The following is a 15204-nucleotide window of genomic DNA, read 5'->3' on the forward strand; positions in this document are numbered from 1 at the left end:
TTTATCATTTTTTTTTAATTTTGGCTGCACCTGTTTTTCTTAGATGTTACTCCTAACTCTCCTCTCAGGATCATTCTTGGCAGTGTTCAGGGAACCATATGGGTTGTTAGGGATTTAGCCCAAGTCAGCATCATGCAAGGCAAGTGCTTTACCTGCTGTACTATTGCTGTGGTTCCCTTACAATTATTCTTATAGCCATTTTAATCATCATCAAATGGAAGAAACATTGAATAAAACAAAAGCAAAATGGCTTCAATCTACTGAAGATACCAAGAGGAACAATAGGTTAGAATTATTTTTATCTGTATATTTATATTTTTATCTAATCAATTATTAGAAAGCCTGTGTTGCTTCTATAGCTCTTATTCGATATGTTAGAAACATTCTAAGAATCCTGAGATCACTGTACTGATTGTATAGAATAACGTTCTCATTTCTTGATACTAGTAATTATGGGTTTCTTGATTATGTTTTCCTTAAAAGAGATTATTCACCATAATCTTATCATTGACATTGGTCACACGAGTGCTACAATGAAATATATGTTTGCATTTGTGTATATTTATTTTATTTAAGTCCATTAAGTGTAATCAAATATTTTTTTTCTGTGCATAAGATTCTTTTGGGGGTGTTATTCATTCTAGCCGTGCGAGTTTACTCAAGTATGGTAGAGATGTTACAGTCTACTTTGTTTGGTTTTTCTTTTCGTTTGGGGGCTATCTATTTTCTAAGGGAGAAATAAGTTGGGCTTGATCAGCCTAGCACTGTCTGGTATAGAATAAAGTGTTAGCGGGTTGTAGGGCAGCAGGATTATGGCCAGATTGCGTAGGTATATATCCCACCGATCTTTCCTGATCGGGGAACGATGGACTTTTGAGAGGCAGAAGGCTGAGTCCACAAATTGGGGTGATGGTAGTTTGTGAGGGATGTCACTCCCAACTCCCTTACCAGCGGCGGCAGAACTGAGCTTCTGCCCAGCAGTGTCTAAGGCGAGGTAATGGTGGAGGGAAGGAGCCACTTATGTGGGGTCCAAGGTTGAGCATCATCAATGCGTCCCCTGCTTCCCAGTACTACAGGAGGCGCAGACTTTGCATAAAATTCTTAAGTGATAGGTTCAAAATTACCCCAGAACACTCCAAAGAACCAGGGATTGAACACCAGGACTCTAAATTATTTTTAAGCCACTGGATCATTTTCCAAGGGCCCCTTTTTGCTGTACCTCAGTTGCTAAATAACACAGCTCCCAGGATTGCTTCATTGTGAAGGCAGAGCCTGGGTTAAACTCATGGCTTCTGCTTGGTGCTCAATTGCTTTAAGAAATTGAGTCATCGGCTGGGCTCCAAGACAATTATTCTTTAAATGTAATGTACTTTTAATGTTAAATTATAGATCTGGGCCTCGCTCTTAAAAGCTATATCTTTGTAGTGTTCAGCAACTATCATTTGTGGAAACTTAGTTTGGTATTCCTCCCCATTAATCGAATCCTAAGAGTATACAGAAATGTTCCCCAGACATACAACCACCTAATTTTCGATAAAGGAGCAGGAAACCCTAAATGGAGCAGGGAAAGCCTCTTCAACAAGTGGTGTTGGCACAATTGGATAGCCGCTTGCAAAAAATTGAACGTAGACCCCCAGCTATCATCATGCACGAAGGTAAAATCCAAATGGATTAAAGACCTCGATATCAGCCCCAAAACCATAAGATATATAGAACAGCACATAGGCAAGACACTCCAGGACATTACAGGCATCTTCAAGGAGGAAACTGCACTCTCCAAGCAAGTGAAAGCAGAGATTAACAGATGGGAATATATTAAGCTGAGAAGTTTCTGCACCTCAAAGGAAATAGTGCCCAGGATACAAGAGCCACCCACTGAGTGGGAGAAACTATTCACCCAATACCCATCAGATAAGGGGCTAATCTCCAAAATATACAAGGCACTGACAGAACTTTACAAGAAAAAAACATCTAATCCCATCAAAAAATGGGGAGAAGAAATGAACAGACACTTTGACAAAGAAGAAATACAAATGGCCAAAAGACACATGAAAAAATGCTCCACATCACTAATCATCAGGGAGATGCAAATCAAAACAACGATGAGATACCACCTCACACCACAGAGAATGGCACACATCACAAAGAATGAGAACAAACAGTGTTGGCGGGGATGTGGAGAGAAAGGAACTCTTATCCACTGCTGGTGGGAATGCCGTCTAGTTCAACCTTTATGGAAAGCGATATGGAGATTCCTTCAAAAACTGGAAATCGAGCTCCCATATGATCCAGCTATACCACTCCTAGGAATATACCCTAGGAACACAAAAATACAGTACAAAAACCCCTTCCTTACACCTATATTCATTGCAGCACTATTTACCATAGCAAGACTCTGGAAACAACCAAGATGCCCTTCAACAGATGAATGGCTAAAGAAACTGTGGTACATATACACAATGGAATATTATGCAGCTGTCAGGAGAGATGAAGTCATGAAATTTTCCTATACATGGATGTATACGGAATCTATTATGCTGAGTGAAATAAGTCAAAGAGAGAGAGAAAAACGCAGAATGGTCTCACTCATCTATGGGTTTTAAGAGAAATGAAAGACATTCTTGCAATAATAATTTCCAGACACAAAAGTGAAAAGAGCTGGATGTTCCAGCTCACCATAGGAAGCTCACCACAAAGAGTGATGAGTTTAGTTAGAGAAATAACTACATTTTGAATTTTCCTTATAATGAGAATGTATGAGGGAAATGGAAAGCCTGTTTAGAGTACAGGCGGGGGTTGGGTGGGTAGGAGGGAGACTTGGACATTGGTGATGGGAATGTTGCACTGGTGATGGGTGGGGTTCTTTACATGACTGAAACCCAAAAACAATCATGTATGTAATCAAGGTGTTTAAATAAAAAATAAAAATTAAAAAAAAAGAAGTCTATAAAATAAACATTTCTTGGAGCAAATTTTTCAACAAATATAACAGAAATTTTTGGATCCTTTGGAATTCATTTGAATTTAGAAAAATAACACTATTTCAGAAGACTTAAATAATCTAGAATGAAATTTACACATTCTGTAGCCTATTATTTTGAACATGAAATATTTATTCACAGCTGAAAGGTATATAGTTTGTGAAAATTTCTGTTTATCTTATATTTAAGAGTTTGGCTTCTCTTCTATGCAGATATAGTTATTTGTGTTGTTTTAGGTAGTATTTTTGTTAGTTTTAGGATCACATCCAGTGCTGCTCAAAACTCACTGCTGGCTCTGTTCTCAGGGATTACTCATGGCAGTATTCAGAGATTAAATGCAATATTGGAGATAAAATCAGTGTCAGTGACATGCAAGGCAAGTATCAGATCCGTGTGCTATATAGCTCCTTCATATTCCATCTTCTTATACCAAAATACATTTTTAGCTTTCATACACTATTTTAATATATTTTAAATTAATTTAATATAATAAACCTAATTTGTATATACTATAGTTTTTTAATGCAATTTTTTTCATATTTATTACATATATCTTTTACTTAAGGTAATGCTGGTAATGTTCAAATACTGAAGTCACCTATCCCATGACTAAAATATATTACAAACAAAATAAATGCTACACATAAATACAAACTTCACTTTTTTAGAAAACAAGAAATAACTTGTTAGTAGTTCTAAAAGTATGTGGTTTTTGGTTTGTGTATGGAGTCTTTGAATAACAGAACATGTCATGCTTATTCTTACTTTCTTAAAAAAGTGTCAGAATGTGTTAAGTTTAAAAAATAATTAGATGATATTCCACCTATAAAAATTTCTTTTTGGCATCTCTTTGTGAGGTATCATTTTGTCTCTTTGGTATTATTCTGGGTATTTGCTTATATTAGTCTAGAACAACGGTCCTCAAACTACGGCCTGTGGGCCACATATTGTATTTATTCCCATTTTGTTTCTTCACTTCTAAATAAGATATATGCAGTGTGCATAGAAATTTGTTCATAATTTTTGTTTTTACTATAATCTGGCCTTCCAACAGTCTGAAGGACAGTGTTTAAAAAGTTTAAAAAGTTTGAGGACCCCTGGTCTAGAAAGTTAAATTGACTTACGTCAGCTATTGTTACAATATGCAAACACATACACTATTTTGTGATTTTTTTAATCATTCATAATACAGTGTCACAGACTTGAAAAACATACTCATCTCAAATCACCAAGCACTTGCTTTTTTATGTCACTTTTAATCTAGAAAGCTATAGAAAAGGAAATGTACACATTACATATAAAAATGCTGGGGTTGAGTTAGGAAAACATAAATAACCATTTGAAATAAGGCAAGGGTGAGTGATTACGAGAAAATAACATCTCCGAAATATAACTCATTGTGACTCTAAATTCACACACAACTGAATTCTTAAGATATTTTAGAGACACTCGTCATGTTTAATATTTCTAAAACTCACTCACAATAATATATGCTTACTTCTACTGCCAGTGAGTAGTGCTCAGACTTGTAAAGTGTTACAAAAAAGAAATTGAAGAGATTCTAGACACATCTCTTGAATTTTCCTCTACACACAATTTGTAGATGTTATTTTGTAAGTATATCTTCAATATGTACATATATCTCAAAAACTCTTCCTTGTGCCTAACCCATGTCTAGGGTAGATTGTGGCAATTTCTTGAATTGGCATGTCTGAATTCATCATCAATCATAAACTCTTGTAATATAGAATTCAGTTAATATCCTTTTTATTTTTTATTGGTTCTTGGGCCACACTCGTTGATGGTCAGGGATTATGCAGTCAGAAATTGCTCCTGGACTGAAGGGACCATATGGGACACTGGGGATCGAACCCAAGACCATCTTGGGTCATTTGCAAGACAAATGCCCTACCGCTGCACTATTGCTCAGACCCAGTCAGTATTCTTAAAAAATGAAATTAGATAATTTCATTTGTTCTGTACATCTTCCCCAAGAAAATTCAAATGCTGAAATTTTTATTTAATTTTCTTACTGAGATTGTTGTTTACAGTGCTCTTAGTTTCTCATGCACATAATCCCAACACCATACCTTAGACTCCATTCTTCTCCCAAGAAAAACAACAGTCCTCCCTTGTAAACCTCTTACAACTCAATTGTATGGATCAATTCTTTCTGTATGTTGCCTTCCACATTGTTAGGTGTTTTTAAATCCTGCGTATAAGAGAGATCAATCTATATCCATCCTTTCCTTTAGATTGGCATAACTCAACATAATATCCACTACTTTCATCCATGTTGTTGCTAAATGTTTCATTTCTCCATGTCAGATAAATAGTACTGGTTTGTATTATTGCATCATGACAGCTCTCAAACCCTATAACATACTTAGTGATAAACAATTAATAATAAATTCAGGGATTTTTTTTCTTTGGTTTTTGGGTCACACCTGGCGGTGCTCAGGGGTTACTCCTGGCTCTGCACTTAGAAATCTCTCCTGGCAGGCATGCGGAACTATATGGTATGCCAGGATTTGAAACTCTGTCTGTCCTGGGTGTGCTGCATGCAAGGCAAAAGCCCTACCACTGTGCTATCCCTCCAGCCTAATTCCCAGGATTATTTATAAATATTTTATCTGTTCCCTACAAAACATACTGTAGTTTTTGGAGTGCATATACCTTACTTTGGGAGTACTGCTCTGAAAAAAATGCTCCAGAGCAAAGTAAAGAATAGTCTTTGTTATCATTGTATTAATTGTACATAATAGGCACACAGTGATAATTAAGAAGTATGTTTTTGCATTCATATAATAATATAAAAATAAGCATGTAAACTTCAAAGCATGTATACACTTTTTCAGGCCTCTTAATATATCAAAAATTATATTAAAAATTTATATTAAGAAAAATTTTCTTAATTAGATCAAGTTATTAAGGACTATTTTTTAGGGACGGGAGAGATAGCATAGCAGCAGCTCATTTGCCCGGCATTGGGCTGACCCGGGACAAATTGGGGTTCGATTTTCAGCATTTCATGATTCATTATAATTTTGTGTATAATATTAAAATTTACAGGAAATAACTTGAAAGATTATGATTAATTATGAGCTACTCTATTTCTCAAATGTAAGCTTTTTTTAATATTTTATGCTTTAGTTTGGTGGACCAAGAACTTGTAAGTCTTTTACAAACCTGTATAATCATAAGACATTAAATTGAAACTTATAAAAGCCACATTTCCCTTGAAATATGTGAATACACATTTTGAAATAAAGATTTGATATTTAATTTTATTTATTTTACCATTATATGTATATTTAAACAGAGTTTTAATGAATAGGCTATAGAGAACATGGATTTAAAATAATAATAATAATAATAATATAAAATTTTCATTGCATAATTAAATAACCTCTCAATTATTCTTTATATCAGGAAGGATGTCAAAGGATACCACTTACTGTGGTTGTGAATAAAACACAGATGGACTTCAACAAAAAGATCAAATTAGACTAGACTACAAATTTTTGAAAATTCTGGCAATATCTTTAGATTAACATCATTTATTCTTAAACCCAAATGAAATAAAAGGAAAGTGCCTACCATATTAAAAATAATACAGATTTCATATTATAAACACATTTCTAGAAAAATGTCAACTTTGAAGAAATGTTGCTGAGTCAAGCTATTTTAAATTTAACTTGTTTGTTTTAAGGATACTATCAATTTAATTTATAAGCATATGTATTTTGTTGAAATATCTGATTTCCACATATTGTATTGTTTCATTTATTCTCTCTTTCATAGTTAATAAACATTTTTAGGATAAAGATCTCTATTTTATTCTCTTCTTTTGGGGCCATGTCTGGGTTATCTCTGGGTTATCTCTAGCTTCTGTAGACTAAAGGGACCCTATAGGGTACAGGGGGTTGAATTCTGGTTAGCCACATCCAAGGACAATCCATATCCTTTATTTTATCTTTATATAATATAGCCCCAGGATAAAATAGTTTTGTCTTTTATTGTTGTAGTTTGTTTGGGGTCACATCAACTATACTCAAGGTTTATTCTTGTCTCTGTAATGAGGAATAATTTCTGGAGTACTTCAGTGGACAATTTGGAATGCAGCAGATCAAACCAGGGTTAGATCTACCAAAACAAAGCACCCTATCCACTGTACTATTACTTTGGCTCCCATTCTTAATTTTTTAAGTATTCCTATCCCTTTGGATACATTCAAGTTTTACAATGAGCACATATATACATTTACATATATATACAAATATTTTGGTTCATGCAGACATATACAAACATATATGAATTTTCATGCACATTTAAAACACATACATTGACCAGGTGCCAAACTGATGTTAGAAAAAGAATAAGAATCTCTTTGTGAAGGTCCATACCAAAGGATTGCTCATTCCTATCCATAGATCCCAAAATCTTTTTCTTTTTGCCTTTCCAGTGCCCTGTCATAACCCTGTAGCATAGTTAAAAATTAGTAAGAAAATAAATTTAGAAACACCAGCATCTTAACAAAACTATAGTAAATGATTCAGATCTTTTCATTTTCTTGTAAAGCCTTGAAAAAATTTAGTGAGAAAAATGGTAGGATAATACACACAATCTGAAATATTTAAAATTGTAAGCCAACTTTTCACAAATATATGTGTGCCACAAAGTTTTGTCATAAGAAATGGTCAAAATATCATATCTGTTTTCTATAAATGGAAGCCAACATTACCCCAATACCAAAAGAAAACTAAATACCAAAACAGATAATTATAGGCCCATATCCTTGATAAACACGGATGCAAAGTTCCTCAACAAAATACTAGCAAACAGAAACCAATAACTCATCAAGAAGCTTATACACCATGACTAAGCAGAATTTATTCCAGTTGTGTCAAGTATAACTTAGCATAATAAGCAAGTCAAACAATATTATACACCATATCCATAAAAGAAAAGTAGAAACCATGTGATCATATCAATAGACTTTGAGAAAGCATTTGACATGGTCCAGCACCCATCCATGATAAAATCTCTTATAAAATTGGAATTGAGGGAAATATCCTGAATATTGTCAAAGCCATTTATCACAACCCTATTGCATATATTATACTCAATGATGTAAAATTAAAAACCTTTCCACTAAGATCTGGCATAAGGGAAAGTTGACTCCTCTCACCACTCTCAATATAGTACTAGAAGTAATTGTTGTAGCAATTAGGCAAGAAAAAGCATTGAGGACATCCACACAGGAAAGAAAGAAGTGAAGCTCTCGCTGTTTGCAGATGATATTGTATCTAAAAATTCCTGATGACTGCACAAAAAAAGAGCCCAGGAAACAATAGACTTGTATGGTAAGGTGGCTGGCTACCAAATTCATATGCAAATATCCATGTCTTTTCTATACACAAAAAATAAAAGAGAAGAAAAATATATTATAGATAATCCCATTCACAATTGTACCTCTGAAAATCAAGTACCTTGAAGTCAACTCACCTAAAGAGATAAAAGAGTTATATAAATAAAACTACAAAATACTTCTTCAAGAAATAAAAGAAGACAAAAGGAATTATGGAGCTATATAACCTGTTCATGGATTGGGAGGATCAACATAGTTAAAATATTAATACAGGGGCTGGAGCAGTGGGCTAGAGATAAGGCATCTACCTGGCAAACACTACCTTAGGATGGACTGCAGTTTGATTCTCCAGCATCCCATATGGTCCCCTCCAACAAGCCAGGAGCGATTTCTGAGCTCATAACCAGGAGTAACCCCTGAGCGTCAACAGGTGTGTCCCCCCCAAAAAACAAAACAAAATGTTAATGCATCCTAAATTTTGGATATATATAATCCAATCTCTATAAAAATTCCCATGACATTTTTCAGTGCCAAGTTCTTGTTCAGAACAATCAGTTCCAACTATCATTGTAGATGATATCAGATGCTCCTAAAATTCATATGGAGAAATAAATGCCCACAAATAGCTAAAGCGATCTTGTCAAAAATAACAAAGATGGAGAGAATTATTTTTCCAGATTTTCAACTGTACTATAAAGCAGTAGTCTTTAAAATAGCATAGAATGGAATAGAGAAACCTACAGATTAATGAAATAGACTTAAATATCAGGAGATGTACTCATAGGTTATGAATGAATTTTGAGTTATGAAGGAGCAAGAAATACAACGTGGAACAAGAAAGACCTCTTTAAAAAGTGGTACTGGGAAAACTGGTCAACTACATGCAAATAAATGAACTTCTCAACAACATGCACAGAGCTCCAATCAAAATAAATTAAGGACCTTGATATCAGACCTAAAACCATAAAATATATAGAGGAAAACATGCAAACCATTGAAGGTGGCATTGAAGGTAAAGGGATCTTCAAGGCATTGAAGGTAAAGGGGTCTTTAAGGATGAAACAATCCTGGCCAAGCAAGTGGAAACAAAGATAAACAAATGGTAATACATTAAACTCAGAAGCTTCTGTACTTCAAAGGACATAGTGCCTGGGATACAAAAGTTACTCATGTATTGGAAGAAATTGTTCACCTAATACCTAGCAGATAAAGGGTTAATATATAAGTTAATCAAGGTACTGATGAATTTTACATGGAAAAAACCCTCACGTAATTTGGAGAAGAAATGAAAAGTCATTTCTTCAAAGAAGAAATCCAGATGGCTAGAAAGCACATGAAAAAATCTCCATGTCACTAATCATCAAGGAGATGCAAGTCAAAACAACTATGGCATATCATCTCACACCACAATGACTGGCACACATTGCAAAACAATAACAACAACAAGTATATCCAGTTTTAGCTTGACTGATGGGAAAAGGGACAATCATTCACTGCTTGTGGGAATGCAGATTTGTCCAGCTGTTTTGGGAATATGGATATTCCTCAAAAATCTAAAAATTAAACTTCTATATCACCCAGCAATACCAACCCTAGGGATATCCCACAGGAACAACAACAACAACAACAAAAAAACACAATACAAAACTTCCCTCTGAACTCCTATGTTCAGCATAGCACTATTTACATTAGCCAGAATCTGGAGAAAAAAAAAACAACAGATGAGTGGCCAAAGACACTTTGATCCCTCTACACAATGGAATATGATGCAGTCATCAGATAATTAAGTAATTTGCTTATGCATGGTGGACATAAAAACTATTATGCTGAGTTAAATGAGCCAGACGGAAAGGTATAGACGGAATAATCTCATTCTTATGTGAGATATAAGAAGAAAAAAAAAACAAGAAATAGTATGGTAATAATACCTAGAACAATAGAGACAAAAGACAGGAGGTACAGACCAAGGTTAATGAGTGTAGCTAACATAAAGAAGGGTCTACTAGGACAATGATGGTGGAAGTGATTGCTCTGGACAAGAACTCCATATTGAAAGTAGAGAAACTAATAGAAAAGACACCCCCCATTAACAATAATGCAAACCACAGTGTTAAAAATGAGAGAGTGCTCGCTTCGGCAGCACATATACTAAAATGGAAACGATACAGATCAGCATGGCCCCTGCGCAAGGATGACACGCAAATTTGTGAAGCGTTCCATATTTTAAAAAAAATGATGAGAGAAAGAAAGAGGGAGAAAAAGAGGGGGAAAGAGAAAAAAAATTGCCTGCCCCAGAGCAAGCTAGGGGTATTGAGGGGAGAGAATGGGAGAAAAATGGGAGACATAATTTATGGGAAGTATGAACTGGTGAAAGATGCTGTACATTGTATGCCTGAAACCCAACAATAAACAATTTTGTAACAATGGCGCATAAATAAAACAATTAAAAATAAAATTAAAAAGTAACAATAGAATAAAAATAGCTATAACTATACCTATAGCTATCGTTCCCTAAAAAGATGTTTTTCAACTCTATTTTAATTTAATATTTATAAATTTATATTTTCTTTGCAAAGAAATATATGGACTTCTACAATCTTTTTAAAAGACCTAATTTGGGGAGATCAGAGGTGTTAGCTGAAAAGGTAGGAGGGTAAGTGTTGACAGAGAATTAACAAAGGATAAGATATGTTTGAGTTTTAGTACAGAGGGGAGGACACTTGCTTTGCTGGTTTCTCTCAGGGGTTCAATTTCTGCATCCCATATGGTCCCTCAAGCACCAACAAAAGTGGCACCTTATCACAAAGCCATAAGTAAGCCCTCAGTCTTGTCAGGTGTGGCTTCAAAAGAAAAAAAGAAAATATTAAAACTATGCCTCATTTCTCATACTGTATTAGAATGTGTAACAACAAGTAGCCTTTTGGAGCTAGCATATTGAAGCCAAGCTTGCATTTTATCCTGGAATAGTTGTAAGTGGATTATAGAAAAACTGAATTATGGCCCCTACCCATAAATTATAAATTTTTGTGCCAGCATATCATATTTTTTTCAAACCTTCAATCAACAACTGCTGTTGTTTAACTTATTATTTGAACACTAAAGAATTTTAATTTTGCTTTATAAAATTAACGAGAAATACTATTATTATAGACTATGTAAAGGTGTCTTGTGTGTGAATTTTTATTTTCATCCCTGACCATATGTCATTGGACTCAAATAAGCATCTATATTATATGATATTAATTTATCATCACTTTGGTTTTTTTGAAAGCACAAGTTCATGTATTCACTTTAAAAAATAGGAAGTATGTCCTTAAGGTATCAATAGTAGTGAGAATCAAAATGAGAATCAAAATGAATACATGACAGAAACTGATGCTAACATATATAGTTCATATTCTTTAATCAATAGTTATGTTTTCAAATAGCAATTTTAAGGTATTTCAGCAATAATAAATTATAATTGATATATTTTCCAAATACACTTAGTGTGCAGCAGGGATAAATTTGTTTTTACATTACTAAAGAAACAGAAATAAAGGGTAATTTCTGTTTCAAATTTTATTAAATAAATGGTCCAGTTTACAAACTAGAACTCATACCCAAAGCTCTCTCATTTAATTTTCTATAAAAATATAACTTAATAATTTTGAATATTTAAATATTAAATCAAATAAATTAAAATTTTAAATTAAATTAAATAAACATTTTTAAATAAATTAAAGATTAAATAAAATAAAACAAAATAAGAAGTAAGTAATTAAGGGAATAAAGCACTGTCAAACACTAAAAAAAATAACCACAAAAGTAAAATGCTCATGTCCTTGAGAAAGAAACTGCAAGTCTACATTTTCCTTAATACTAGTCTTGTTTTTCACTAAAAATAACCAAAATCAACTCATTAAATGAAGCATAAAATACATTTGAAGGTACTAGGTAGCTGACAGATTCAAAGGTGATACAGCTTTGGTGAGGATCTAAAGTTGGAAATGTCTGAACAAAATTTTGCCACTAAATTCATCTGGAGACATTAAAGCAGTTGGCTCTTCAGTTCTGAAACATTTTTAAAAGTAAATATAAATTGTCAAAGTTTATTTTTTCTGATATATAATTTTCTATTGGTTGAGGAAATATGATTTACAATACTATTAATGCTGGTTTTGCATGTACATAATTCAAACACAGAAAAATAAAAAAGCCACACCTATCACCAGTGTATGCAACTCTCCCCCAAAATATCCTAGGTCCCTCCATTTCAATTCCCTAAACCCCAACAACTCAGTTCTGTGTGTCAATTCTACCAGTTCATTGCCTTTGGTCCTTTGTTGCTATTTGCTGTGTATTTTTAAGTCCAGCATATTAGTGAAATAACACTTTATCTATCCCTTTTTTTCTGACTAATATGTTTAGCATTTTACCCTCTACTATTGTTCATAATTCAGATCATTGCATGACTTAGTCTTTTCTTAAACCTTTATAGTATTCTGAGTGTGTTACATGTATATGCATGCAGGTGTGTATGTATATATGCCAAAACTTCTTTTTGTTTTTGTTTTTGGGTCATACCTGGTGACACTCAAGGGTTACTCCTGGATATATGCTCAGAAATAGCTCCTGGCTTGGGGGACCATTGGGGACACCAGAAGATTGAATCTGTCCATCCGAGGCTAGCGTGAGCAAGGCAGAGGCCTTACCACTTGCGTCTCCATTCCAGCCCCAACCACAACTTCTTGATCCATTCAATGGTATAATAAGAAGGGAGGTAGAGTAACAGTGAGAAAAGTTTGAGAATTTGAAGGGAGGATAGAAGAATAATAGAGATGGTGGGAGAGCAGTAATAGGAAGAGGTGTGTATGCCTGTGTGTGTGTGTGTGTGAGAGAGAGAGAGAGAGAGAGAGAGAGAGAGAGAGAAAAATCAATTAAGAATAAGTTCTTATCTATTTTGTATGTGCCCCAAAATAGATACTATGATTATTTTACATTTGCACATGACCTGTATTTTGAGGATTGATCGAGCTTTTATTGTTACCTTATTAATAAAGTAGTTGAGATATTTGGAATCTGTAAGGTGAATGATTACTCTTGATTAAACACCTGTGAACTGATATTGCTGTTATAATATTATTTATGAAGGTGACATAAACAAAGTTTATGACTAATTTTTCTATGAAGTTAGCATTACACTTATAACAAAGCTGACAGAGATACTAACAGAAAAGAAAATTTCAGGCCAATATACTTAATAATAATTGATGCAAAAATCATCAACCAGGGGCTGGAGAGGTGGCACAGTGGTAAGGCATTTGCTTTTCACGTGTCTGACCTAGGATGGAACAAGATTCAATCCCCTGGAAAACCATATGGTCCCCCAAGACAAGAGAGATTTCTGAGTGCATAGCCAGGAGTAAGCCCTGAGTGTCACCAGAGTGACACCTGAGTGTCCCCCCCCAAAAAATCATCAACTAATCATTAGCAAACTGAATCCAATAGCACATTAAAAATGTAAATATCTTAATTAAGTGGGCTTGATCACAACAATGCAAGGAGGGCTTAATATATGCAAAACAATTAATACCATACATTATCAGATCAATCAAGGCATGACAATATCCAGGACCTGTTTATGATGAATAAACAAAAATATTAATAGAAGGAAACTTCCTCAAGTTAACAGCTATCTATAAAAATATAACAAACATTATTCTTAAATTATTCTTAAATCTGAAAGAATTACCATAATGATTAGGCATAAGGCAAGGGTATTTATTGTTTTTAGTTCTACTTAAGTTTTCTAGAAATCCTAGTAGCAGCAATCATGCAAGAGAAGAAAACTCAAAGGTATCAAAATTGGAAAATGAGAAAGTCAAATTATCTCAGTTGGCAGATGACATGATGATATTGAAGACCCTAAAGAGTCCACAAAATACGTTCCTAGAAACAATAAACCAATACAACAAAGAAAGTGGCTGTCTACAAAGTCACAAAAATTTGTTGCATTGCCTTATACAAATAATGAATCAAAGGAGAAAGATATCAAAGAGTCTATCCCAATTAAAATAGTGTTCAACACATCAAATATCTAGGAATCAACTTACAGAGTTGATAGAACTGTTCCATGAAATTTTAAAATACTTTCAAAATTTAAAAAAAATGTATGAAGACATAAGGAAAAGGAAATATATTCCATGCTCATAGATTGAAAAAAATATTGTGAAAATGATCATCCTACCTAATATATTATATAGATACAATCCAATCTCTATAAAAATTCAGACAGCATTATTTAAGGACTCATAATAGTCAATTATAAATTTTGGGTTAAATCATAAAAGACACAAGTAGCCAAAGCTGTAATGAAAAATAAGAAACTGGAAGTGATCATATTATTAAACTACAAAACCATAATGATCAAAATATAATGGTGGTAAATAAAGACAGAATCTCTGCCTAAATAATAAATGGATGAGAATAAAATATTTAAAGATAAACTCTGATATATACAGTCAGCTTAGTTTTGACAAAGAAGCTGAGAATATGCAATAGAATAAATAAATACATCATTCAACAAATGATGTCGGGGCTTTTGGATAACATGATATTAAAATAGAATCCATATCTCACAACTAACAGAAAATCCAACTCAAAAAGTAAGACAGTAGAACAGACCTGCATCTATAAACTACAAATGCTTTAAGACCTAGTCCTCATGGGAATCTTCAATGATGCAATGTCAATGGCAAAGTTACTGAATCAAAACTAAATAAATGATACTACATCAAAGTAAAATGTGTCAGTATGGCTAAAGAAAAACAGACTAAAAGTAAAAGGAAGTTGAGTGAGAAAAGTATTTGC

At 33.7% G+C, this 15204-nt stretch overlaps 1 protein-coding gene and 1 non-coding gene across 2 annotated transcripts in view; one reads left to right on the forward strand and one right to left on the reverse strand.

Moving 5' to 3' along the window:
• Positions 1 to 15204, reverse strand: part of ZNF804A (zinc finger protein 804A) — a 245375-nt gene that overhangs the window by 213541 nt on the left and 16630 nt on the right. The gene's annotated exons all lie outside the window — the stretch shown is intronic.
• LOC126010726 (U6 spliceosomal RNA) lies at positions 10477 to 10578 on the forward strand. The gene has a single exon (XR_007496738.1). It is a non-coding gene; the product is annotated as a U6 spliceosomal RNA (small nuclear RNA).

This window comes from Suncus etruscus, chromosome 5 (assembly GCF_024139225.1).
Source record: "Suncus etruscus isolate mSunEtr1 chromosome 5, mSunEtr1.pri.cur, whole genome shotgun sequence".
Lineage (NCBI taxonomy): Eukaryota > Metazoa > Chordata > Mammalia > Eulipotyphla > Soricidae > Suncus > Suncus etruscus.